This window comes from Mirounga leonina, unplaced genomic scaffold (assembly GCF_011800145.1).
Source record: "Mirounga leonina isolate KUSES-001 unplaced genomic scaffold, KU_Mleo_1.0 Mir_129, whole genome shotgun sequence".
NCBI lineage: Eukaryota > Metazoa > Chordata > Mammalia > Carnivora > Phocidae > Mirounga > Mirounga leonina.
In genome coordinates, this window is record NW_023270323.1 from 19,225,855 (window position 1) to 19,253,313 (window position 27,459).

At 35.5% G+C, this 27,459-nt stretch overlaps 1 protein-coding gene across 3 annotated transcripts in view; it reads left to right on the plus strand.

Annotated features, from left to right (window-relative positions):
• Positions 1-27,459, plus strand: part of CNOT6L (CCR4-NOT transcription complex subunit 6 like) — a 113,969-nt gene that overhangs the window by 13,837 nt on the left and 72,673 nt on the right. The window lies entirely within an intron of this gene.

A 27,459-nucleotide genomic window follows, 5' to 3' on the forward strand; every position in this document is an offset into this window, starting at 1 on the left:
GAACCATCACTATTAATTCTAGAACATTTCCATCACCCTTACAAGAAACCTTATCCTTATTAGCAATTCTAATTTGCCTATTTCTTCATCTGCTGGCAACCACCAGCCTGCTTTTCCTCTCATAGATTTGCCTGTTCCAGGCATTAAATATAAATGGAATCATACAATATGTGACTTTTTGTGTCTGGCTTCTTTCACTTAGTGCAGTGTTTTTAAGATTATTTCATGTTGTAGCATGTAATAGTACTTTATTACTTATGGCTGAGTAATATACCGTCATAGGGGTATATCATATTGTGTTCATCTGTTCATCAACTGATAGATATTTGGGTAATTTCCACTTTTTGGCTATTATAAATAATCCTGTGAACATTCATGTACACATTTTTGTGTGGACATATGTTTTCAGTTCTCTTGGGTATATACCTGAGAGCGTAATAATTGGATCATATGGCAGTTCTGTTTTAATTCTTTGAAAACAGACAGACTTTCTCACAGCAGAGGCAGCATTTTACATTTGCACACATTATTCTTTCTAATGGCTGAATTGTAATTCATTTTATTGATGTCCTATAATTCAGTCCCTTATCGATTGGCAATTTATTTCCTTATCTTGGACAGTTATCAACAGTAATGCAGGGAAAAGATTCATACGTACACTTCACACTTAGTTATTTATTTTTATAATTTTTTTTTTTAAAGATTTTATTTATTTATTCATGAGAGACAGAGAGAGAGAGAGGCAGAGGGAGAAGCAGGCTCCCAAGAAGCAGGGAGCCCGATGCGGGACTCGATCCCAGGATGCTGGGATCATGACCTGAGCCGAAGGCAGACGCTTAACCATCTGAGCCACCCAGGTGCCCTTAGTTATTTATTTTTAAGAGACGGGGGCCTCAGAGGGAAAGGGAGAGAGAATCTTAAGTAGTCTCCACATGGAGTGGGGAGCCCGATGTGGGCTTGATCTCATGACCCTGAGATCATGACCTGAGCCCAAATCAAGAGTCAGATGCTCAACTCACTAAGTACCTAGGTTCCCCCTTTCACACTTGTTTGAAGTATAAATTTCTAGAAGTGGACTTGCTGGGTTAAAATGATTGCACATTTAGGGGCACCTGGGTGGCTCAGTTGGTTAAGCGACTGCCTTTGGCTCAGGTCGTGATCCCGGAGTCCCGGGATCGAGTTCTGCATCGGGCTCCCTGCTCGGCGAGGAGCCTGCTTCTCCCTCTGACCCTCCCGCCTCTCATGTACTCTCTCTCTCTCTCTCTCATTCTCGCTCTCTCAAATAAATAAATAAATCTTTAAAAAAAATGATTGCACATTTAAAATTTTTGATACATGTTGTTGGGTTACCCTTTAGAATTGTATAAAATTCTATTCACATCAGCTGTGTAATGGGTGCCTATTTCCCCAAACTCTTATTCACATTATTAATCTTTGCCACTCTGATAATAAAGTCATATGTTTTTTTATTAAAGATTTTATTTATTCATGAGGGGGAGAGAGAGAGAGGCAGAGGGAGAAGCAGGCTCCCTGTGGAGCAGGGAGCCTGATGTGGGACTCGATCCCAGGGCCCTGGGATCATGACCTGAGTCGAAGGCAGACGCTTAACCGTCTGAGCCACCCAGGTGCCCCAAGCCATATGTTTTTAAAATTTGCAATTATTTGATTAATAGGGGGTTGTATTTCTTTTCACTATTTTTTGGCCAGTCTTTTGTGATTTGCCTGATTATGACCTTTACTCCTAATTTTTCTGTTGGGGTGTTTACATTTTTTTTTCTTATTGATTTATAAAAGCTGTTTATATTTTAGAAACATTACCTCATTATCCATTATAAATATTACAGGGACTTTGCTCCCATTTCCTCTTGATCTTTTGATTATATGACTTTGCTCTTTGCCTTATAGACATTAAATTTTTTTGTATCGTTTAATCTTATGGTCTTTACCTTGTTTAGAAAAGTTTTGTGCACTCCCAAGATTAAAAGATTATTATTCTGCATTTTCCTCTATAAATGTTTAGAATTAAATTTGTCATAGTGTAGTAGAATAATCTTGGATTTTGTGGTTGGAGTCATGTGTATTCAAATTTCAGTCTAGTCACTTATTAACAGTGAGATGTTGGATGTTTCACAACTTCTCTGTTCTTCGGCTTCCTCATTGGTAATAACATGTAGTTTTAATTTTTGTGACATTAAATGTGATAATGTGTGCAAATCATCGAGCACAGTATCTGGACAAACTGGACATTCAGTACATGTTTTCTTACTCTCCCACTCAAACTCTTGTCTTCCTTCAACCTCTTTATAATTGATTCAGAAGATAAGGAGGGGAGGTTTTAAGAAGTAGAGGGTGGTCCTCAGTTTTTAAAATCAGAAATCATACAGGATGAGCTGACTAAAAAGGGGACTGAAAATTGATTTAGTAAACTTGAAGTCATTTAGGTTTTTTTTTTGTCATTTATGTTTAGTAAGAACAGTTTTCATTGGAGTGATGAGAGAGAGCTATATTTTAATAGGATGAAGACTAAGTAAAGCCATATAGCATACGTGAGGGATGATAGTGCGTATGGGACATTATCCATCATTTTTTATATCTTTGAAGAATAGTTGTAACGCTTCCTTTTTCTCTTCCTTTTTCTTTCATTGTTAGGATGCTAGTAAGAGGACAGGGATAGCAATACTAATACATATATGGTATATGTATATATAAGTTATAGACAAGTTTCAGTCATTTTTACTGTTAGAATTACAGTATTTATAGCACATTTCACAGTTAATCCATTAGGTCGGTCAGGAACTACCTCTCCATTTGGATTTTATTCTTCTTAGTAGCCCTTTATGGAATTTGTACACATTCTTCATTAAGTTACACTTATTTGTAAACAGTGTAATATATCCTTTGTGTATTTTAGAAAGAGATGGGGGATACATAAATGTTTATAATACAGTAATCACTGTTTACATTTTTCTTATCTTTCCTAGACTATAAGGTTTTTAGGGCAGTGAACACAGTTCTAATAATTAAAAATAATGGGTTTTTGACATGTTTGTAATGCAATAATTTTGACAAATGTTTATAAAGCATTACACTTTCTTTTCTTCTTTTTATAAAATAACCTCAAAGTACGGTTTTAAAAATTGCTAATAAAAATGTTCATTTAGATTTTTCTCAAGTGAAGAAAAAATAGACATGGGTTATATGTAATTGGGTTTTAGAACATGATACCAAATTCTATTCCTTGACTCTGGGTAACTGCCTGTTGTTCCTAGTATGTTGCAAGTATACTGTCCTCATTTTGTCAGCCTCAAAACAAGAAGGAAATTCTGTATTGGTTAGCTTAGGAGGAAGGTAATGAGTTTAAGTAACAAAACAGGAAATTTGTTTCTCTGTAACCTTTGATGAGTTTGTCAAGTTGGCATTTTGACTGCAGGATTGAAATTCAGAAGAGTTTTATATTTAGTTTGTTTTTTGTTGCTTTTGCAGAGTTACCTACCTGCCAGGAAAAAAGTAGGAATCCAAGTTAAAGATTCTGCTACCTTTGTGGGAAATGATGAACAATAAATGCTCTTCCTTCTTACTGACAAAATCTGGGTATCTGTGTTTTACAATGGCTGGTTTTTGCTTTCACATAGGGCCAAAGTGTCCTTTTCCTGGAACCAAGCTTGACTGAAAGCCTTTGTAAGTTCTTATTCTTTATCCTTGTAATAAAGCAACTATTTTAGGAACTATTTTAAAGCTGACACCCCTTCCCTTCCAACCTTTTCCGCTTAGTACAAAGCACCACTTTCTTGGCAGTCATTTGTATGAGTAGAGTGGTACTCTCCTAGGCATTTATTCATGCCAAAAAGTTAAGGATTAGCTCTGTTGTTTGATGCTATCTGTTTTGGATCAATGTGAGTCAGCGTTGGCCCTGCCTTTTAAATTCTTTCATAATTAAGATGCTGGCACCTTGGAACCCTTCCTGGATGGAGCTTTTCTTTGTGCCTTATCAAGTTTTAGAGTTTGGTTACTAAGGTTTTTCTGTTTTACTCTATTTTTTTCTCTTTTCTTTTTATTTCAGTAGGCTCCACGCCCCACATGGAGCCCAACGTGGGGCTTGAACTCAGGACCCTGAGATCAAGATCTGGGCTGAGATCAGGAGTCAGACGTTTAAACTACTGAGCCATCCAGGCACCCCTACTCTGCTGTTTTTAATGGAATCTTGTACAGTTAGATAATGGCTTTTCCAAATTGTAAACCCTGGTTCTCAGAAATGTCAAACTAGTTTTAACACCTTTTAAGTGTATGTCTTCCTGAGTATATTTAATGCTGAAGCATTGTATTATTTTGTTTAGGTCAAAAGTATGGGAATAGTTATTTTGGTTACTTGGAGACTTTCATATCAGTCAAGATTTAATTAAATTATTTTCTAAAGAAATAGAAAAGCTAAAATAATTAGAAAAGCTATTCATTATGAGGAGAGATTCATTAGATTCTTAGCTTTTGATACTATCAGATTCAGTTTTTTAAAACAAACCAGTTTCTTGAATTAGTGTTCATATTTTCTTGATGCACTAAGACTATTTTTTTTTTTAAAGATTTTATTTATTTATTTGAGAGAGAGAGAATGAGAGAGAGCGAGTACATGAGAGGGGGGAGGGTCAGAGGGAGAAGCAGACTCCCTGCCAAGCAGGGAGCCCGATGCGGGACTCGATCCCGGGACTCCAGGATCATGACCTGAGCCGAAGGCAGTCGCTTAACCAACTGAGCCACCCAGGCGCCCAATGCACTAAGACTATTAACTAATAGTCTTAGTTAATACACAGATGATATTTCAGTAGAGAGGGAAAGCCTGAAATTGGAAGGTAGGAGAAGGAAAAAGGTGAAGTATTTTATTTTGTATGAAGTATTAGAATGTTACTTCAGGATTTTTTCTTTTTCCACATTTAAACATGTTGGCTGAGTCCAGTTTTTCTAGTGGATATGTCAAAGTTGATAAGAACTCTCAATTGTTGATATGCTTGCTTTTTAACAAAAAAAGTGATCTTTTTACAGCTACCCTTGCAATTTGTCTTGAGTCTGAACATACTCACTCTTAACATATTTACTCTTTGTTTATAGCAGCATAGATATTTTCATTTCTGGTAGGTTTGAAGACACATGCTGTGGATTCGTGTTTACTCATCTTTCAGTTTGCACTGCCAATTGATTTAGGAGAATACTTTTCTTTGGGCAGTACTTCTTAATGATTAGCAGTTTTAGAATGCTTGAAGTAAATTTTTCTGATATTGTAGACATCCTTGTGAATATAGTTCTCTTGCTTTTGTTTTTTCCTTCTCCCACTTAACTTTAGTAGGTTTACTGTAGGTAAAAAAATTCAAATGAGCATTTGCCGCAGTCAGATACAGTGACCTTTGATGATCAGTATGCTAAGGAGAATGCTGGAGAATAGACAGATGACTTTCCATGTTTATCATGGAACACTTGCCAGATGGATAGATCTGTCTTGACTACATAATAGCATCTTGAGTATATAACAGGGTGGAAACTTTGTTCTCCATCTGTGTGGTCTTTTTCTTGCTTACCTGGATATCTTATAGCTGTGTTTTCTAAGAGGGATGTGAGTATACTCTTTGAGTTAGGCTGACAGTGAATTTGGAGGATAAGAGTATAAAAAAAAACCCCAAACCATTTTTTCTTATTTATTTGGATTTGTTTTAGTGAGGAAGTAGGAAATGAAAGAAAGGAACTGCTAGTGTGAGAATTCATTAGAGAAATGGGGACATGGTTTCTCTTGGATTATCTCTGTTGAATAGTCAGCTGCACAGTAGTAGGTGTTAAATTTGTTGTTTCTATGTCAGAAAAATGAACTGTTTCTGAGTCATTGTGTAGTCCATTGTGTAGTTACTTGGATTCAGGGTGTTAAGGGTATGATAGTAGTAGGCTGTGGGTATTCCTGGGTCTCTAGCCATGTTATCATCTACCCATCTATCCTTGCAGTTTCTGAGGGGGCTATTCATATGAAGAAAAATGAGAATTGAATTACCAACTTCTTAATATAGAAATTGTGGACTATTTTAAAATGAATACTTGTTTGGACCTCCTATTACTTAACTCCCCTGCTTCTAGATCAAATTTTTGAAAATCAATTTGCCCAAAGAATCAGTTTTCTGAAATTATTAAAATTGTTTTCTTTTCTAAATTTTAATTCCAGTGTAGGTAACATATTGTGTTATAGTAGTTTCAGGTGTACAATGTAGTGATTAAAAAAATTGTTTTCTTTCACTCAGCAAAATTATTTTGAAAATTTTCCATGTTCTCATGTGTATCAATAAGTAATTCCTTCTTGCTGAGTAATGTTTCATTGTTGTATTTACTACGTTTATTTATCTACCAGCATTGTTGATAGACATTTGGGTTGCTTCCAGTTTTGGGCTATTACAGATAAAACTAAGAACATTAGAGATCAATTGAGTCTTTGGACATATGTTTTCATTTTTGTTGGGTAAATATTTAGTAGTGGATGTCTGGGTCATATAGATATATATTTAACTATTTAAGAAACTGTGAAACTGTTTTCCACAGTTGTACTAGTTTTCATTATCTTCAGTGTACGAGAATTCCAGTTGCTCCACATTCTTACCTGGTCAGTCTTTTTAATATTATCCATTCTAGTAGGTATGTGGTGGTATCTCATTGTGGTTTAATTTTCATTTCTCTAATGACTAATCACATTAAGCATCCTATGATGTGCCTTATTTGCCATCCATATATATTCTTTCGTGAACTATATGTTAAAATGTTTTGTCCATTGAAAAAGTTTTATTTTTAAGAGTTCTTTGTTTATGCTGGATATCCATTGTTTTTTATTTTTAAAAAAGATTTTATTTACTTATTTTCCGGAGAGAGCACAAGCAGGGGGAGTGACAGGGGGAGAGGGAGAAGCAGACTCCCCGTTGAGCAGGGAGCCCATCTGGGGCTTGATCCCGAGATCCTGGGATCATGACCTAAGCCAAAGGCAGACACTTAACTGACTGACCCACCCAGGCGCCCCGGATACACATTCTTTGTATTGTATGATTTGCAAATATTTTTTTCCTAGTCTGTGGATTGGTTGTTGTTTTTTTTTTTTTTTTTGATGCCTTTCAAAGAAGGAAAGTTCTTGATTTTGATGAAAGTTAACTTACCAATTTTTTGTTATATGGATCATGCTTTTCTGTTATTTAAGAAATCTTTGCCAGACTTAAGATCACTATTTTCTTGTGTTTTATAATTTATATATTTTATAATTTTAGCATTTATATTTACAGTTCCTCCTGCTTCTCTAAAATAAGAGATAATGAAAACTCCTACAACCTAGAATAGTTGTGATTACTAGTGAATTAATAAGGCATATAAATTAATACATGTTACTTTTTTTGAGTTAATTCTTGTATGTGGTGTGGGGTAAAGGTTGAGGCTTATTTGTTTTAATATGGCACTGTAATTGATCCAGTACTATTTATTAAAGATTATCCTTTCCCTATTGAATTGCCTTGGCACCTTTGTTGAAAATTAATTGACCTTATATATGTGAATTTACTTCTAGACTCTCTATTCTCTCGATCTGTTTATCTTTTTGCTAATATCTCAATGCCATGATTACCAAGAGCTATTTATAATAGCTCTTGAAATCAGGTAGTGTAAGCTTTTAATTTTGTTTTTCCTTTTCAAAGCTAGGTCCTTTGTATTTCCATATACATTTTATTATTTATTTATTTATTTTTAAGATTTTTATCTCTAAGCCTAATGTTGGGCTTGAATTCATGACCCTGAGGTCAAGAGTCATGTGCTCCATTGACTGAGCCAACCAGGCGCCCCTCCATTTACATTTTAGAATGAGCTTGTCAATTTCTACAAAAATTACATGCTGGAATTTGATTGAAATTATTACATTGAATCTGTAGATCAATATGGGAAGAATTAACATCTTAACAGTGTTGAATCCTCTGTTTTTTGAAGATGATGCATGTCTCCATTTATTTAGCTTTTTAATTTTTGTCAGTATGTGTTACGGTTTTCAGTGTTAAGGTTTTGCACATCTTTTTTTTTAATTTGAATATAGTTGACACAATGTTATGTTTCAGGTGTATAGCCTAGTGATTTAACAAGTTTTATGCATTATGCGATTTTTCCACATTTCTTTTTATATTAACCCCCAAGTATTGTATACTTTTTGATGCTACTGTAATAGTATTTAAAAATTTATTTCTGGGGCACCTGGGTGGCTCAGTTGGTTAAGCATCAGACTCTTGATCTCGGCTCAGGTCTTGATCTCAGGGTCTTGAGTTCATTCCCTGTGTTGGGCTCCATGCTGTCTGTGAAGCCTACTTAAACAAATCAGTTTCTGATTGCTTATTACTTGTATATAAAAATAAAATAGATTTTGGGGGGATATATTTATCTTGTATCCTGCTACCTTGCTAAATAACTTATTAGTTAGTTCTTGCATCTTTTTTCTAGTCTCTGTAGGCTTTTCTACGTATATATACACAATTATGTTGTCTGAGATCAAAGATGAGTTAATTCCTCCTCCTGGGCTCAATGCCTATTTTATTTTTTTCTTGTCTAATTGTGTGGGCTAGAATATTCAGTACAAAGTTGAAAAGAAGTGAGAGCAGATATCCTTGCCTTGTTCCTGATTTTTGCAGGAAAGCATTTAGAGATTAACTATTAAGTAAGTCTCATCAGATCTATAGTTTTTTTAATAGATGCCATTTATCAGGCTGAGTACATTCCCTTTTATTATTTAAATGAGAGTTCTTTCTTCTTAAATAGGAATGGTGGTTGGATTTTTCCAAATGCTTTTTAATCTGAATATAAGTGGATTATATTGAATTTTTTTTTTTTTATGTTAGCCCCTGTATTCCTGAGACAATCACCACTTGGCATGATGTATTACCCTTTTTATACATTTATAGATTTGATTTGCTAAAGTTAAAAAAAAATTTCATGTGCTATCTGGTTTTGATATTACATAATGTTCACTTCAGCTTTATGGAAGAGCTTATATAGAATCATATTGTTTCTTCCTTAAAGGCTGTCCAGGGTTGAAAATCAGATCATCTGTTTCCTTCTATTTGTAAAATTTTTCTTTTTTTTAAGATTTTATTTATTTATTTGATAGAGAGAGACACAGTGAGAGAGGGAACACAAGCAGGGGGAGTGGGAGAGGGAGAAGCAGGCTTCCCGCCGAGCAGGGAGCCCAATGCTGGGCTCGATCCCAGGACCCTGGGATCATGACCTGAGCCGAAGGCAGACGCTTAACCATCTGAGCCACCCAGGCGCCCCTATTTGTAAAATTTTAATTCTGTTCTCCTATAATACGTTGTATGCATTCTCATAAAGAACAACTCCTATGTCTTATTACTTGATGAATGAACCTCCTTGGAGATGGAGTAGAAGTAACTTAAGTTTGCTAGGTACAACAAGGAGCAAGTTGATGTTTGATTTGAATTTTTTGGTGAAGCAGAATTGATTCCAAGGAACTGAGCATCTATAGGAGAAGGAAATCAGGATGTTACATACTTAGTGGTATGCTAGAGTTGGCTTGGGCTGGTTTGAAAGAGCCAGTTGCTAATTTTTCCAGGAATTTTGCAAGTCAATTACTGAATCCAACCTATTAAAATTTAGTTACTTAACATGGAATTAAACCATATTAGAAACAAATCCTGAAAACTCATAATTTTCTTATTTTACTATATCTTACTGTTATAATTTTGAGGTTACTTTTTTTCTGAAATACAGTATAATGATAGTTACTGGGCATCCTGTTGACAGCTTGAAACCTGCCTTTCAAAATATGGGTAATTTTGTACCACAAAAGTACATGGGGGTATTTGCGCCACAGAAATAGGCATATGCTACAAATAGAAATTAATTTGTTGATTGTCTAGTCTTAAGAAAGTGATGAGGAAATATTAATAATCCAGCTTTTTTTTTTCATGTATCATTATGCAGTCAGTTATGTTCTTGGGAATGAGGTAAATCTCTGCAAATTATAAAATGTAAATATTTACACTACACTTTTTTTTTAATTAAAATTCTGGTAGGTGACATCCAGTGTAATATTAGTTTCAGGTGTAGATTCTAGTGATTCATCACTTACAATACCCAGTGCTCATCACAAGTGCCCAGCTTAAACTTTATTATGCTCTGAGTCTGTTGTGAATAGCACAAAAAATTAAGGAAACATTCTTTCAGTATTAGACAACCATTATTGCAAATAAATTGCTCATGTTTAGCACCCATGACCTCTACTTACTACATGCCATTAGCCCCATTTCCCCAGGTGTGACAACCAAAAATGTCTCCAGACATTACCAAATATCCCTTAATGAGCAAAATCACAGCTGGTTGAGAACCGTACTTTTAGAGAGGATTTCAGTGTGTGCTGTAATATGAGACTGATTTCTTATTTTAGCATTTCTTGGAGTCATGACAGTTATATATTTATCAGTACTTATTTTTTAGCCATTAGTTTTACGCAATAGATCTTTCTTATTTTCATTTTAGTATAGCTACTTGATTTAGTTGTGCTACTGGGATGGGTCAGTTGATGATTCCTCAAACTGGTAGCTTAAAAAAAATCCTTTCAGGCGCCTGGGTGGCTCAGATGGTTAAGCGTCTGCCTTTGGCTCAGGTCATGATCCCAGAGTCCTGGGATCGAGTCCTACATCGGGCTTCCGGCTCAGTGGGGAGCCTGCTTCTCCCTCTGACCCTCTCCCCTCTCATGCTGTTTCTCTCTCGCTCGCTCTCTAAAAAATAAATAAAATCTTAAAAAAAAAAAAAATCCTTTCTTGCCTTCTATTGATGTGTATTGATGTGTGGATTTATGGAATTGGGCATCTAGAGTAATTTTCAATGGATAACATAACACCCAGGCCTAAGCTTTTTTTGTATGTTACTACACTTTGGTTTCAAAAAGGAGAGACAGGGAATCATTTCTAATTTACTTCTAATGGTGTGCTCAGAGGTGGTTGGGGAAACAAATATTTTCTACCCCAAGAAAGAAAATTACTGCTTGGAGGTGGACTGTTGTCCTCAGGGGCATTTGTAAGTGACTTTTAGGCTCCTCAGGAAAAAAAAAAAAAGGAATGGTAACCCAGGGTATTTTATTTGAATTAAATATTGAATAATTAACGAATAAGTACATAGGTGTTACCGGTAGTTATTAAAACATCCTTTTAAATATAATGTTTATGTTTCAGATGTGTGTGTCTATATTCTGGGAAGAATATGGTTTTGAATCTCTAAATTAAAAACATCTGGGGCACCTGGGTGGCTCAGTGGTTAAGCGTCTGCCTTCGGCTCAGGTCATGATCCCAGGGTCCTGGGATCGAGTCCCACATCGGGCTCCCTGCTCGGCAAGAAGCCTGCTTCTTCCTCTCCCATTCCCCCTGCTTGTGTTCCTGCTCTCGCTCTCTCTCTGTCAAATAAATAAATAAAATCTTAAAAAAAACCCAGACATCTGGCATTTCCTTTAGATGCAGTTTGCTTTATCAGAATATTTTTCAGTTTTTAAAAAATATTGTGTTAATGTGTATATGAATGATTTATAAAAGAAAATATACTACATAGCTTAAATAATGCTCAAGGAAAATCAGGTTAATTTCCTTAATCAGAATATGGAAAAAGCTTTAGGAAAATACTATGGGTGTAAGAGATGAGTAAACCTTAGAGAAACTGTATGCCATAGTATTACTTCTATGGCTTTAGGCTTTAACAACTAAACATTTCACAGAAATGCTTAAAAATACTGCCTTTGATCAGAGAAAATGTGGATGTTTAAATGGACAGTGATCGCTTTACATAACTCATTAATTTTGTGAATCTGAGTTCTTTTTAAATTACCTTTCTTATTTGGCAGGATTCCTTTTATTTATCTGTATTTTGTAGAATACAAGATTGTTATTTATCTTGATATTTTTGCAGCTATCTGTAGGTAATATATAACTTTCTCAGTATTGATAACATGCTAGGTTATTAGAATTATGACAAAGATTATTTTTTAAAATGTGAAAGTCTCACGTGTATCTTCAAATATATGTCAGTGCCTTTTTAGTTTTTAACTAAAAATAATAACAAAATACCACATACCTATTGGAATGGCCACAAGCCATTTGCAGCACCAAATGCTGGAGATGTGGAGCAACAGGAACTCTTTCATTGCTGGTTGGAATGCAAAATGGTACAGCCACTTTAGAAGACTATCTGGCAGTTTCTTCTAGAACTAAACATAGTCTTACCATATGATCCAGCCAGCAGTCATGTTCGTTGGTATTCATGCAAATGAACGTAAAACTTACATCCACACAAAAACTTGCACACAGATGTATATTAGCTTTATTCATAGTTGCCAAAACTTGGAAATAACCAAGATGTCCTTCAGTAGGTGAGTGGATAAATAAACTCTGGCACATCCAGATAATGGAATTTACTCAGTGCTAAAAATAAATGAGCTATCAGGGCGACTGGGTAGCTCAGTCGTTGGGCATCTGCCTTCGGCTCAGGTCATGATCCCAGGGTCCTGGGATCGAGCCCCACATCGGGCTCCCTGCTCAGCAGAAAACCTGCTTCTCTCTCCCCCACTCCCCCTGCTTGTGTTCCCTCTCTCGCTGTGTCTTTCTCTGTCAAATAAATAAATAAAATCTTTTTTTTAAAGGTTTTATTTATTTATCTGAGAGAATGGGAGACAGAGAGCATGAGAGGGGGAGGGTGAGAGGGAGAAGCAGATTCCCTGCTGAGCAGGGAGCCTGATGTGGGACTCGATCCCGGGACTCCAGGATCATGACCTGAGCCGAAGGCAGACGCTTAACCAACTGAGCCACCCAGGTGCCCCATAAATAAAATCTTAAAAAAAGAAAAAGAAATGAGCTATCAAGCCATGGGAAGGTCTAGAGGAACCCAGATCTAGGTTATTACTGAGTGAAAGAAGCTAGTCTGATAAGGCTATATAATGTATGATTCCAACTATATAACATTTCTGGAAAGGGCAAAACAATGGATGCAGTCAAAAGATTAGTGGTTGCCAGGGGTATAGAGCACAGAGGATTTTTAGGGCAGTGAAATTATTCTGTATGGTGCTACAATGGTAGATGTCATTATAGATATGATGAAATCCATAGGATGTAAAAAAGCAAGAGTGAACTCTTTTGTAAACTGTGAACTTTGGGTGATGATGTGTGAGTAAAAGTTCATTGATTGTAGCAAATGTACCGCTCTGGTGCTGAATGTTTATAGTTGGGGGAGGTTGTACTGTTGGGGACAAGGAGAGTTTATGGGAACTCTCTAGTTTCTGCTCAATTTTGCTGTGACCCTAAAACTTCCCTAAAAAATGAAGTTTATTAATAAAAAGTCCTTTCTTCATAAGAACAATATATTGTCATTGTAGAAAAGTGAATATAGCTAAATAAGAAAAATTACCCACAATCCTATCTTTTTTTTTTTTTTTTTAAAGATTTTATTTATTTATTTGACAGAGAAAGACACAGCGAGAGAGGGAACACAAGCAGGGGAAGTGGGAGAAGGAGAAGCAGGCCTCCCACGGAGCAGGGAGCCCGATGCGGGGCTCGATCCCAGGACCCTGGGATCATGACCTGGGCCAAAGGCAGACGCTTAACGACTGAGCCACCCAGGCGCCCCTCCTATCATTCTTTCCTACCTTTTTTTTCATACATGTTGGTACACATTTTGTATATATATGTTGTTTTGTTACAAAGATGGGATTATGGTATATGTAATCAGTTTTTGTTTTGAGTTAGCAATACATCTTGAATGCTTTCCCACATACTTATTAAATGTTCAACGATTTTTAGTAATTAGTGCTCATCCACAATTGAAGAGTAGACTTCTGGTTTTTAGAGAGATGCTTTTTACTAAATATAGATTACCAGTTTTCTGGTTAGGCTACAAAAATGTAAATATCCACACTATACTGATTGCAACTTAATGTTTTTCTTTGGGATTATTTATTTCAGAACTGTAAATTAGCCCAAATGGTGAGTATTAGAACCAACTGATAGAATTCCAGGTAAACCAATTTTTGTAGTATGTTATATTTTATGTAACTTTGAAAAACTCATTACTTAAGTCCCATATGTTTAAAAAATAATAGAATTTTCAGGTAGTTGTTAAAGGAAACTTACAATAGTTATTACCAATACAAAATAGTTATTAGCAAATTACTGGTTTTATTGGAGGCTAGTTCTTTAAAGCAAGGAGAATAATAATTTGAAGTTAATTGTACTAACATTGTATAGAATATATAGCCTTTTAGTTACTCGTACACATATTTTTGTCACTGTTTTAGAATGACGGGCATCACTTCCTAATCATCACTGGAGAGTGATTTTTCACTTACTCATTTCAGAACTGTCTCCTAAGAACATGGGGGTTTATTATTTGGTATATTTCTTGTACTCTAATTTCCCATCTTAAAAGAGAATCATGAGGAAACTGAATTTTAGGAAATTTTTTTCCCTTAAGGCAATTCATTTGTCTGCCTTAGTTTTATGGAGCTGAATTGCTATAGCTCTTTTTCTTGCTGTATTTGATGTATCCATGTTTAAAAATTAAATTATAGTGTCTTTTATTAAAAAGTATTAATTTAGACATTTTATGATGTTTTTAATGCAGCCATTCATATATACATTAAATTACTGTGTTTTTCATTAAATACATGTTAATTCTGAAATTTTTGAATAGGAATTTCAGATGGCCTAATAAACATTTCTAAAATTATAGCCAAGTATCGCTGAGTAGGAATTTTCAATTAACTCTCATAAAGCATAAATTTGGGAGTTTGTTGTTTCTTCTGAGGTATAAAAGCATTCTTTGAGATGGAATAGTCTAAGTCTAGATTTCCTACCTTATATTTATTTCATGTAGTTTTTCACATATGTTTTCAAAGGTAGATTTATTTTAGATCTAGACAATAGGCTAGTTGCTGACCCTAAAGAATCCTGAATTTAGAGACTGTTTTAAGTGGATTCTCTCAATTTCAAAGAAGAGTATGAGTACACATTTTAGAATTGGATCTAATTGGATCTTATCCAGATCTAACTGTATCTGTTCACTAATAATTGTGCAGGCTAAAAAGCTTGAGTTAAATATGGTGACAGTCAGGGGCACCTGGGTGGCTCAGTTGGTTGGGCGACTGCCTTCGGCTCAGGTCATGATCCTGGAGTCCCGGGATCGAGTCCCGCATTGGGCTCCCTGCTCAGCAGGGAGTCTGCTTCTCCCTCTGACCCTCCCCTCTCATGCTCTCTCTCTCTCTCATTCTCTCTCTCAAATAAATAAATATCTTAAAAAAAAAAATATGGTGACAGTCAATGCTGTGCTTATGTTTGCTTTTATGATGGGAAGTGACAAGAATTTTTTATATATCTTATATATACTTATATTTCATATAAGTACAGGGCTTTTAAGGCATTTATAATTTCTTTAAGAATGTGACAGCTGACTTAGGAGAAGATATGGGCCCACTTGGAAGTGTGACTAGAAGAAATGCTATTGAGCGGAAGAAAGTAAAAGGGAATGAAAGCGGGAGGCAACCAGGATTAATAGTATCATTTTTATTATTAGACTCTTATGGCTGGCAGTTTTTTATATTAGGAAAACAATCTATAGGATGGAGTCAGGAAAGCAAAACAGACTTTTGAACTTCCCATGATTTTTCCTCTGCTCTCCTATACAACACAATTTCTCATTACTTGGTGTGATAATTTTCAGCGGTCCTGAACTGCTTGTAATCCCCCTCTCTTCTGTGTGTTGGGTGCAGGGGAAGGAGAGAGGGAGGGAGGGATTTTACTTTTCAGATGACCCAGGTCACATAACCCTGTTGGCATTTATTAGTCAATAACAAAGTTGACTTATTATGACTCTTTGACATTAAGTTACCAAGAGTCTGCAAAATGCTGTGAATTTAAGTTATGTGATTTTACTTGCTGGTCAGTTGATGCTCTTTTTGGTCTAACATATTTATAAATGACTTGAGGAGAAGTTAGAGATAGGGAAATCCTACAATCTGTTATTTTCCTTTTTTTACTCTCTTAATCGTTTTTGGATGGTAAAGCAGTTTTTTCCCCCAAGTTCTGCCTTACCAAGAGACAAGAAGGCTTAAATTTTATTTTATATCGTGAGTGTATTTCTGATGGTAATATTACGAGTAATTATAATTAACCAGTATATCTAGTTCACATCACAGAAAAATTCCCTCATTCCTTTTTCAGTCTATCCCTCCTTCCAGCCCTAGCCTCTGCCAGCCACTTACCAGTTTTCTCTCCCAATAGTTTTGATTATTCTGGAATGACATATAAATGGATTGATACAGTGTATAGTCCTTAAGGAATTGAGATACAATTGACATATAACATTCTATTAGTTTTAGTTGTATGGCATAATGATTTTATATATATTGTGAAATGCTTACCACAGTAAGTCTAGTTAACATCTATTACCACACAGATTTTTCTTTGATGATAACTTTAAAGATCTATTCTCTTTTTATTTTTAAATATGCTCCATGCCTGATGTGGGCTAGAACTCATGACCCCAGGATCAAGAGTCTTATGCTCTACTGACTGAGACTCCCAGGTGCCCCTGAAGATCTATTTATTCTCTTAGTAATTTTCACATATATAGTACAGTATTAACTATAGTTACCATGTTGTACATTATATCCCCAGGACATTACTTTTTTTTTTTTTTTTTAAGATTTTATTTATTAGAGAGAGAGAGCAGGAACACAAGCAGGGGGAGTGGGAGAGGGAGAAGCAGACTCCCCGCTGAGCAGGGAGCCCAGTGTGGGGCCCGATCCCAGGACCCTGGGATCATGACCTGAGCTGAAGGCAGATGCCTAATGACTGAGCCACCCAGGTGCTCCAAGACATACTTTTTAACTGGAAGGTGCACCTTTTGACCTCCTTTACTCATTTTGCCCATCAGTCTATTCTGTGTCTATAATTCAGTGTTTTTTTTTTGATTCCATGTATAAGATCATATAATATTTGTCTGATTTATTTCACTTAGCATAGTACCTTTAAAGTACATCCATATTGTTGCAAATGAGAGGATTTTTTCCCTTTTTATGGCTGAATAAAAATCCACTGTGTGTGTGTGTGTGTATGTATGTGTATTATACCACGTTTTCTTCATGCACGTATCTGTCAATAGATAACAGCTTGCATGTCTTGGTTATTGTAAATAATGTTACAGTGAACATGGGGGTGCATACATCTTTTTGAGATAGTGATCTTGCTCCTTTGGATATATACCCAGAAGTGGAATTGCTGGATCATGTGGTAGTTCTATTTTAATTTTTTTTAAAGATTTATTTACTTATTTTAGGGAGAGAGAGAGCAGGGGGTGGGGGGTGGGGCAGAAGGAGAGGGAGAAAGTCTCAGGACCCTGAGATCATGACCTGAGCTGAAACCAGGAGTCGGATGCTTAACCAACTGCACCACCCAGGCTCCCCCTATTTTTAATTTTTTTGAAGAACTCCATACTGTTTTTTCTAGTGGCTTCATCAGTTTACATTTCTACCAACAGTATGCAGGGGTTCCCTTTCCTCTGCATCCTTGCCAACACTTGTTACCTTTTGTCTTTGTGATGATAGCCATTCTAATAGGTGTGAGGTGTTATCTCATTGTGGCTTTGATGTTCATTTCCTTGATGATTAGTGATGTTAAGCCCCTTGTCATGTATCTGTTGGTGTTCCTTGGAAAAATGTCTATTCAGATTGTCTACCCGCTTTTTAATTGGATTGTTTTTTCATTTGAGTTGTATGGGTTCTTTATATATATTGGATATTAACCCCTTATCAGATATATGATTTGCAAATATTGGGTAGGCTCCCATTGGGTAGGCTGTCTTTTCATTTTGTTGATGGATTTCCTTTACTGAGCTGAAGGTTTCTAGTTTGATGTACTCCCACGTTTGTTTTTTGTTGCCTTTGATTGTGGTATCAAATCCAAAAGTCGTTGCTAAGACCTGTGTCAAGGAGGTTCCAGGAATTTTATGGTTTTGAGTCTTATGTTCAAGTCCTTAATCCATTTTGAGTTGTTCTTGGATACACTGTAAGATATAGATCCAGTTTCATTTTTTTGCATGTGGCTGTTCAGTTTTCCCAACACAGTTTGTTGAAGAGACTGACCTTTTCCTATTGTATATTCTTAGCTCCTTTGTTTTAAATTAATTGATCGTATATGTGTCTTTATTTCTGGACTCTCTATTCCATTCCATTGATTTACATGTCTTTTTATTCCAGTACCATGCTGTGTTGATTATTATAGCTTTGTAATATAGTTTACAGTCAAGGAGTATGAGGTCTCCAGCTTTGTTGTTCTTTCTCAGAATTGCTTTAGCTATCAGTGTCTTCTGTGGTTCCATACAAATTTTAGAATTACTTGTTTTATTTCTCTGGAAAAGTGCCATTGGAATTTTGATAGGGATTACATTGAATCTGTAGATTACTTTGGGTATTATGGGCATTTTAACAATATTCTTCCAGTCCATGAGCATGGACTGTCTTTCCATTTCTTTGTGTCATCTTCAGTTTCTTTCATCAATGTCTTAGAGTGTTCATTGTACTAATCTTTCATCTCCTTGGTTAAATTTATTCATAGGTATTTTGTTCTTTAATGCAATTGTAAATGGGATGTATTCATAATTTCTCTGTGATAGTTTATGAATGTATAGAGATAGAGTTTTGTGTATTCTGTATATTGCAACTTCACTGAATTTATTAGTTTGACAGTTTTTTGGTGGAGTCTTCAGGGTTTTCTATATATAATGTCACGTTGTCTGCAAACAGTTTTACTTTGTTTACAGTTTAGATGCCTTTTATTTTTCTTGCCTAATTGCTTTGGTTATGACTTCCAGTACTATGTTCAATAAAGGTGGCAAGAGTGAGCCTCCTTGTCTTATTCCTGATCATGAAGAAAAAGCTTTCAGTTTTCACCATTGAGTATATTTGCTGTGGGCTTGTTGTATGGCCTTTACTATGGTGAGGTACATTGTACATAGCCTTTTGGTAATGGTATTTTTAATTAAGCATAATGCATTTGACATTCATCCATATTGTTTTTATCATTAGTTCTCATTATCATTTGATAATTTGATAATTTCATTATCATTTGATTGTTTATCATTGTCAGTTGAAGGATATTTGAGTTGTTTCCAAGTGTGGTGGCTTATAAATAAAGTTGATGCAAACGTTTATGTACAGGTTTTTGTGAATGTAAGTTTTTATTTTGCTTGGATATATACCTAGGGATGGAATTGCTGGTTGTATAAGAGTATGTTAACTTGGTGAGAAACAACCAAACTCCTTTCCAAAGTGGTGGTACTGTTTTGCTTTCCACCATCGAAATGTGAGGGTAGGTGTGTGTGTATGTATGCATGAATATTATTTATAAAAATATAAATGAATATGTGTTTACATATATATATAAACATACGCACAAGAATGGGTATGTGTGAGGCATCCTTGTTGGCCCTAGATAATGTAAGTTTTTAATTTACTCATTCCAATAGGCATGTAGTGATACCTCATTGTCCTTTTAAGTTGCATTTCCCAAATGCCTACAGTTGAGCATTTTTCCCATATGCTTATTTTTTATCAGTGTCTCTTCTTTGGTGAAGTGCCTCTTGAAATCTTTGGCCAATTTTTTTATTATGTTGTTTTTCTTATGATTTTGTTTTGAGAGTTCTTTATATATTCTGGAGTGCTTTTCCAGATTTGTGTTCTGTAAATATTTATTCTCAGTCCTGGGAATGTCTTTTCATTTATCTTTCAAAGAGAAGAAGTTTTAAATTTTCATGAAATTCAGTTTATCAATATTTTTCTTCTACAGATCATACTTTCTATGTTTTTATCTAAGAATTATTTGCCTAATCCAAGGTCATAAAGATTTTTCTCTTGTGTTTTCTTCTATAAGTTTTATGGTTTTTGGTTTTACATTTAAATTTAATGATCCTTGTAAGCTTGTTTATAGTACAAGTTATGGATTGATGTTTGTTTATTTTTGCATGTGGTTGTCAGGTTTTTCAACAAATGCTGCTAGAACAACTAATCTCTATGGAATTACCTTTGCAAAATCTATTGGTTGTAAGGTGTGGTTCTATTTCTAGTTCTCAGTTCTATTCCTTTGAACTACATGTGTCTATCCCTTCATCCATACAATACTGTCTGGATTACTAGATCTTTATAGTAAGTCTTAACATTAGATAGTGGGTACACCCAAGTTTATATTTCTTTTTCAAAAATGTTTTGTCTATTTTAGATTCCTCTGTATAAATTTTAGAATTAGCTTGTTGATTTTTTTTTTTTTTTAAGATTTTATTTATTCATTTGAGACACAGAGATACAGAGAGAGAGCATGAGCAGGGGAGAGGCAGAGGGAGAGGGAGAAGCAGGCTCCCTGCTGAGCCAGGAGCCCGATGTGGGGCTCGATCCCAGGACCCTGGGATCATGACCTGAGCTGAAGGCAGATGCTTAACCATCTGAGCCACCCAGGCGCCCCTAGCTTGTTGATTTTTAAAGGGGGAAATATTCTGAAGAAGAGGTGACGGATGACTTGAGCCATGAAGGGTGGATAGGAATTGAAAGACGTGAAAATGTATGTATCAGAGGAAATAGAAAACAAAAGCTACACCAAAAAAGTGGAAAGATAAGAAGGGGTAGGGGAAAGAAATCATAGTCCTGAAAAAATTGATGTGAAAATTCTAATCTAGTCCAATTATCCCCCCTCCCCCACCGTTTTCTGCGGGATAATTAGATTATATTCAATATGTTTAGATAAGTGGGAGGAAGTAAGTAAATACAAGAGGCATTAAAGCATAGTGACTGTTAGGTAGAAACTAAGACCTAATTTGGAACGATAGAGTTGTAAGCTTTGGTTATCCAAATTGGTAGCTGATGAAATAAAAGGAAACTTGTCTAATTATTTTGGAATTTTGAAGTGATTGATAGATTTATAATCCCAGGTCTCTATTTTTCCTTTTAGCATTTATTTGTTTTGTGTAGCTGCTGTTGTTTTCTGGTATCCCACATATGAGAGAAAATTTCCAAATTTTCCAGAAAAGGAGTTATATTCTGGTTCTTTTCGTTTTTTTTTTTTTTTCCTCTTCTCGTAGTACTTTCTTTAGCTGACAAGTAGACTGTGCCCTTACTCCTTTATAGAGTTAGAAGCTTCCTTTAGTTATCATTGTGGGTTACCATAAGATTACCTTTGGATTACCTTTAGATAGAAGTATAGCAACTATTATGACATCTCATTTTCATCCACAGGCTTTATTGTCATATATACCTATACATTTTGTTTGGGTAGGTAACTAGTTTGGCTTGGGATTTGAAGTAGATTCCTAAGAATAAAGCAACTAGAAAGAAGAGCTGTTGAGTTCAAATATTTTTATTTTTTAAAAATTTATTTAAAATTTATTTTTTTAGTAATCTCTGTACTCAACATGGGGCTCAAACTCATGACCCCAAGATCAGGAGTTGCATGCTCTTCTGTTTGAGCCAGCCAGGCATCCCGAGTTCAAGTATTTTTAAAGACCAAAAGAATCCTTGTTACTGCTGTTTTTTTAAGATTTTGTTTTATTTTTAAAGACCAAAAGAATCCTTGTTACTGCTGTTTTTTTTTTTCTTTTTTTAAGATTTTATTTATTTGACAGAGAAAGCACAAGTAGGCAGAAAGGCAGGCAGAGGGAGAAGGAGAAGCAGGCTTCCCGCTGAGCAGGGAGCCCGATGTGGGGCTTGATCCCAGGACCCTGGGATCAGGTTTTCACATATGCTACTAAAGACTTAGAGAATTCAAATTTGGGAAATTGGTAATACTGAAGCCTCCTATTCAGCTTTATTTTCCCCTCTCAGTTCCTCAGCATCAACTTTTCACATTGAGACATACCACAAAAACCTACTTCAAAATACTGTGAAATATAAAATAATTCAAATGTAATTTAACTCTCTGAACGTGACACTGGTAATGTGGTTTCTAGCAGTCTCATAGGTCGTTCTAAGGCTTAACTAATGAGTGATTAATACTTTTTATCCAAAAAATAGAAATGTTTTCTTTTGGAAAGCCTAACAGCTAACTCTTTATCTTCTTTTTCAAATTGATGAAACAGGTACGTTTTTGAACTGGTTTTTCCATAAGTTCTAATTTTTACAACATCTTACATCAGTTCCCAAAGGATCCTCCTGTTACATCAACCTAATTTATACTAGGAATCCTGATCATGTAACAGAGTACAATAAAAGCCCCTTTGGCATCACAACCTGTTTAACTTCCCAATCTTCAACCCCATTTCAACACTATAAAAAAATACTCGCCTAGCTCCCCAAATGCTAACTACATAAGCTTCTTTAAACCTGCCATCCACTTTTCATTCATTGAAAATTAGCATATCATCTACATGACCCTCCCAGATTCTAGTGCAAAATTTCTGAGAGTTACCATCAGTCCTGGACCAAGAACCTGATTATGTCGTACTTCTTAGTTCCTACATGAACTATCCTAAAAGTAAACTAGTTTTAATCTCCACCACTTAAGGCTATTTAATCACTACCACATGTGAAATTTTTCATTAGTTTCTCAGTCTTCTGTTCCACAGAAAAAACTTCACGTAAACTCATAAAATACAAACTGTATGGGAAATGTATTCCAATTTTTTTCAGTTACAAGCAATATTTTTTTAAAATTTATTTACTTTAGAAAGAGAGAGAGCTTGCAAGAGCAAGCAGGGTGAGGGGCAGAAGGAGAGAGAGAATCCTCACGCAGACTCCCCTGTGAGCGCAGAGCCCAATGTGGGGCTTGATCCCAGGATCCTGGGATTATGACCTAAGCAGAAATCAAGTAGGCCACCCAACCGACTGAGCCACCCAGGTGCCCAGTTACAAGCAATATTACACACAGCACTAGACCTACTTTGCCCTATAAAAATTTAAATTGGACTTTCCAAAACCATAAATATAATGCAAAATACTTACATATCATGTTGTTTCAGTGAATAGCATATTATAAAATATATGTGAAATATACCCAAATATACTATTGCTAAAGAATCCCAAATCTCAGATTTTATATCTGAGGCTAATAAAATAACACAACTACTCCCCCTCCAAAAAACAAAAACAAAAACAAAAAAACTAATCCGGACTTCTGTTAATAGTGGTTATCTAGAACAACTTATAATAAAAGAACAACCTATACAGTACATAGAAAATGTTCTTACAGTGTTAAACCAGAGCTTCCCTCTCACCATGCTGTCTAAATTTAAGGTCATTTTATCCACATCTATAGTTCACCACAATTACTATTATTTCACTTAGAATTCAGTCTAAGAAAAAAAGAATGCTACAACTACCGCAGACTGCTTCATAATGAATCAGAGACTTCTAACTGCTCAACCCTAAAATACAAATCATTAGACACATACTTATTTCCATACAAATATTAAGTGGGCAGAAATACTGCTAGCAAATTTCCCAGAGTTGGAGGAAGACAAAAAGAATTTTTTAAGGATTTTATTTATTTATTTGAGAGAGAGAGATCCTGAGCAGGGGGGAAGGGTAGAGGTAGAAGCAGACTCCCCATTGAGCAGGGAACCCAACACAGAACTCAATCCCAGGACCCTGGGATCATGACCTGAGCCCAAAGCAGATGCTTAACCGACTGAGTCACCCAGGCGCCCCTGGAGGAAGACAAAATTAAGCCCACATTAGATATTTCTGCTTACATTTTAGAGCAAGATGTCAATGATTTATTATATTTTATATATTCTCAAATAAATATGTCTTATGACTGGCATTTATTCCCAAAGGTTATGAAACACTTTATTTGTTATTTAATGAATAACCACCTAACATCCATCCTTCCCATCTGGTCTTAAGCATTAAAACTATTTTCCTTTCTGAGAATATAAATCTAAGTTCACCTTTTTTATAGTGAAGCAAAATAACCCCTTGAGCTGCAGCATTTCTGAAGTTTCTGTTTCCTCATCAGTATCTATTTTAACTATACACAACTCTTAATCATTATAACTGTCACATAAAATTTATACTTTCCCTGAATGGGCTCACCACCCGACACTAAAAAACAGTACCTAGCAAATCACACTACATATAGTAGGATCATACTGTTAAAAATAAACACTGACACTCAAGAGCTTAGAGGACACCCTGAGATAAATAATGATATCATTAGCATTCCCCACTCTACTTCTATACCAAGGGCCTCTCTGGATGGCATTTATCTGCAATGATATATTAAACTAAAGTCCATAGATGATAAGAATGCAAACATTCAAAAAGAACCCCAAAGTTTTCATGAGTATTTCCCACTCTGAACAAAACACTAAACACTACTCTAAACAAAGCAAAACAAAACCCATGTTTTATGACGGTAAAGTCACACAACATTATGGAAAAAAAATAACCTCAGATCTTTGGAATTTCATGTTTCTGACCAGTTTAACATTTACTCAACAAATATTTATTTCAGGTCTACTACCATCACGTATTATACCACATATTATACCAAGCACTAGAACTACTACAGAACTTTTACAGATAAACAATATCTTTGCCCTCATATAGCTTACACCATTTTAATAGCACTACTTGAAAAATAAAGTTATAGAATATATATTTTACTCTCAAACAACGCTATAAAGAATTTGGCATTTCTTGTTAACTACTTTTTCCCCACATATCAGGTAGTTGTATTGCTCCCTCTTGTCACTATGCTGAAAGAGTACAACTAAAAGGAAAATAAAACATCCTTATCACAAAGGATGAGGGTAATGAAGCTGACCCTTGAACAATGTTGGGTTTGAACTGCTTAGGTCTATTTATAAGCCGACTTTTTTATAGTACCGTAAATGTATTTTCTCTTCCTTATGACTTTCTAAATACCATTTTCTTTTCTAGCTTACTTTAAGAATACAGTATATAATACATATAACATGCAAAAAGTGTGTTAATCTACTATGTTATCAGTAAGGCTCCCAGTCAACAAACAGTAGGCTTTTACTGGTTAAGTTTTAGGGCAGTCTAAGGTTATACGTGAGTTTTTAAATATATGGGGGATTGGCATTCCTAACCACCAAGTCATTCAAGGGCCAACCGTAACAGGTAATCTATAGACTGGTCAAGGACAGGTGGAGAAGAGTACAGTTCCCAGGGCAAGAATGGCAAGTTTTAATACTGGGGAATTGACCAAAGATAACCAGGTTAAAACTTATCAGTACATTTAATATAAGGTGATAGCAAATACTTTCCTAACCCAGAGACATTATCCCAGAACTGTAGACTCTACTAAATTGCTTGTTAGTTAACCCAAATGTCAGATGTTAAAGCTTTAAGCAGACAATCCAAATCTATATTCGTTTTGCATTAAGTGACTTGTATTTTCATTGGCTTCCTAATCAAATTTCAAAGAGATCTCTGACCCCTAATATGACACTATTAATATTACTTTGGTTTTACATATAAACAGTGGTAAACATTTCATGGATTTGGTTTGCAGGAACAGATTTTGTAAATTTTAGTGGATTTAGGAAGGTGGAAATTTATGAAAAAAAAATTCCATATAGTTGCTGTTTTCAAAATAAGAATTAGAGGACCAAGAAGAGATAGTAATAATTGACCTGTCTAGATTATTAAAATATTTAGTGGAATTGAACATGTGGATTAATTACCATTTCCTGGGATTAATTTTCAGAAAAGCGTTGACTGAAAATTGTGAGATGGAAAAGGTGGGAGGAAAGGAAGGTGGCAGATTTTAGGATTATAAAGCATATACTCATTCCACAAATTTATCTTAAGTGCCTACTATGTGGTAGGAACTATACAGCAATATAAAAAGGACATGCCTCCACACAGAAATAACACATAGTCCCCTTAAGGAACATACCATCCAGTGGGAGCCATGATTAAAAGCCACATTAAGTTGACCTCTAATCCTAATGTTCTTTTTTTTTTTTTTTTTAAGATATTATTTATTTGACAGAGAGAGACACAGCAAGAGAGGGAACAGAAGCAGGCTTCCCGCCGAGCAGGGAGCCCGATGCGAGACTCGATCCCAGGGCCCTGGGATCATGACCTGAGCTGAAGGCAGACGCTTAACAACTGAGCCACCCAGGCACCCCACTAAACCTGTGTTCTGTGGTTTAATGAAAATGATGTAAAATTAATGAAACAGTTTTTTATTTTTGCGTATTTTGCAGTCTTTATTTTTTACCTATCTGCAATGTAGTGAATGGATTTGTAGCATGTCATTGGGTTTGGATCTGTTTAATTTGGCTTTGCTTAATCTTGTGTTTTTGTGGAATCTTATATTAGTATGCAGAAGTACTCAGAGATACACATGCCTTGTGCACAGTAGAAATTCCAAAAACCTTGTCCTCTAAAAATTTTACTTTTAGAAGTGGGACGCCTGGGTGGCTCAGTTGGTTAAACGTCTGCCTTTGGCTCAGGTCATGATCCCAGGGTCCTGTGATAAGAGTCCCACATGGGGCTCCCTGCTCAGTGGGGAGCTTGCTTCTCCCTCTGCCTGCCGCTCGCCCTGCTTGTTCCCTCTCTCTCTCTGACAAGTAAAATCTTAAAAAAAAAAAAAAAAATTTACATAGATTGAATGTGGTAAAAATTTTTTTTCCTGTGGAAAATGCTCCTATTCTTTGTGCTGTATGACGATCTGGGATATGTATGGGAAATAAAATATGGGTTAGTATTAACCAAATTGTATGGTAAGATTAAAGCAGAGGACTTAACCTGGAAACTTGGAAGTAAATTACTGTTAAACCGGTTGAATAGATCTGGAAAACTTTCTCTTTTCCCCTTTTAGTAAAGGGGAAAGTGACTGTTTTACCTTCAGAAATATGAGGAGTAGATATGGTATGGGAAATTTTGATTGTGTTCTTATGAACTAGCTGTGTTTTTGAAACAATTAGAATACCACTAATTTTTCTTTATTTACCACCTGAAAGTAAATTCCATTGAATTATAGGTTCTAAACTCTACTTGGAAATACTCCCATATTAGGCACTTGGTTTTGGTGTGTGTGTGTTAAATGTGAGCAAAGAACCAACTATTAAAAAAAAAAAGGCAATTTACAGATAGCATGCAGGATTTTAATTAAAGCTCAGGGCTTTGTCATTTGCTTTTCTTGCTAGATCTGAACTAGATTTTTTTTTCTGCCAGCTACCAAGCAGTAATTCTTGTGTTGTACCCCTCGAATGGTTACTTTAGGGCCATTTGTCATACGCTTCATACATTGCACACTTGAGGATTTTTATATCTAGTTGTCCTCACTCATGATCATTTGGTGATTATTTTTGCAGTTACATAAAGAAGACTATATAATATTTCAATTAAGGTGGCCATGTAGCTCCATCATTCAAATTTGGACACTTTTTTTTTTTTTTAAACTATTTTTA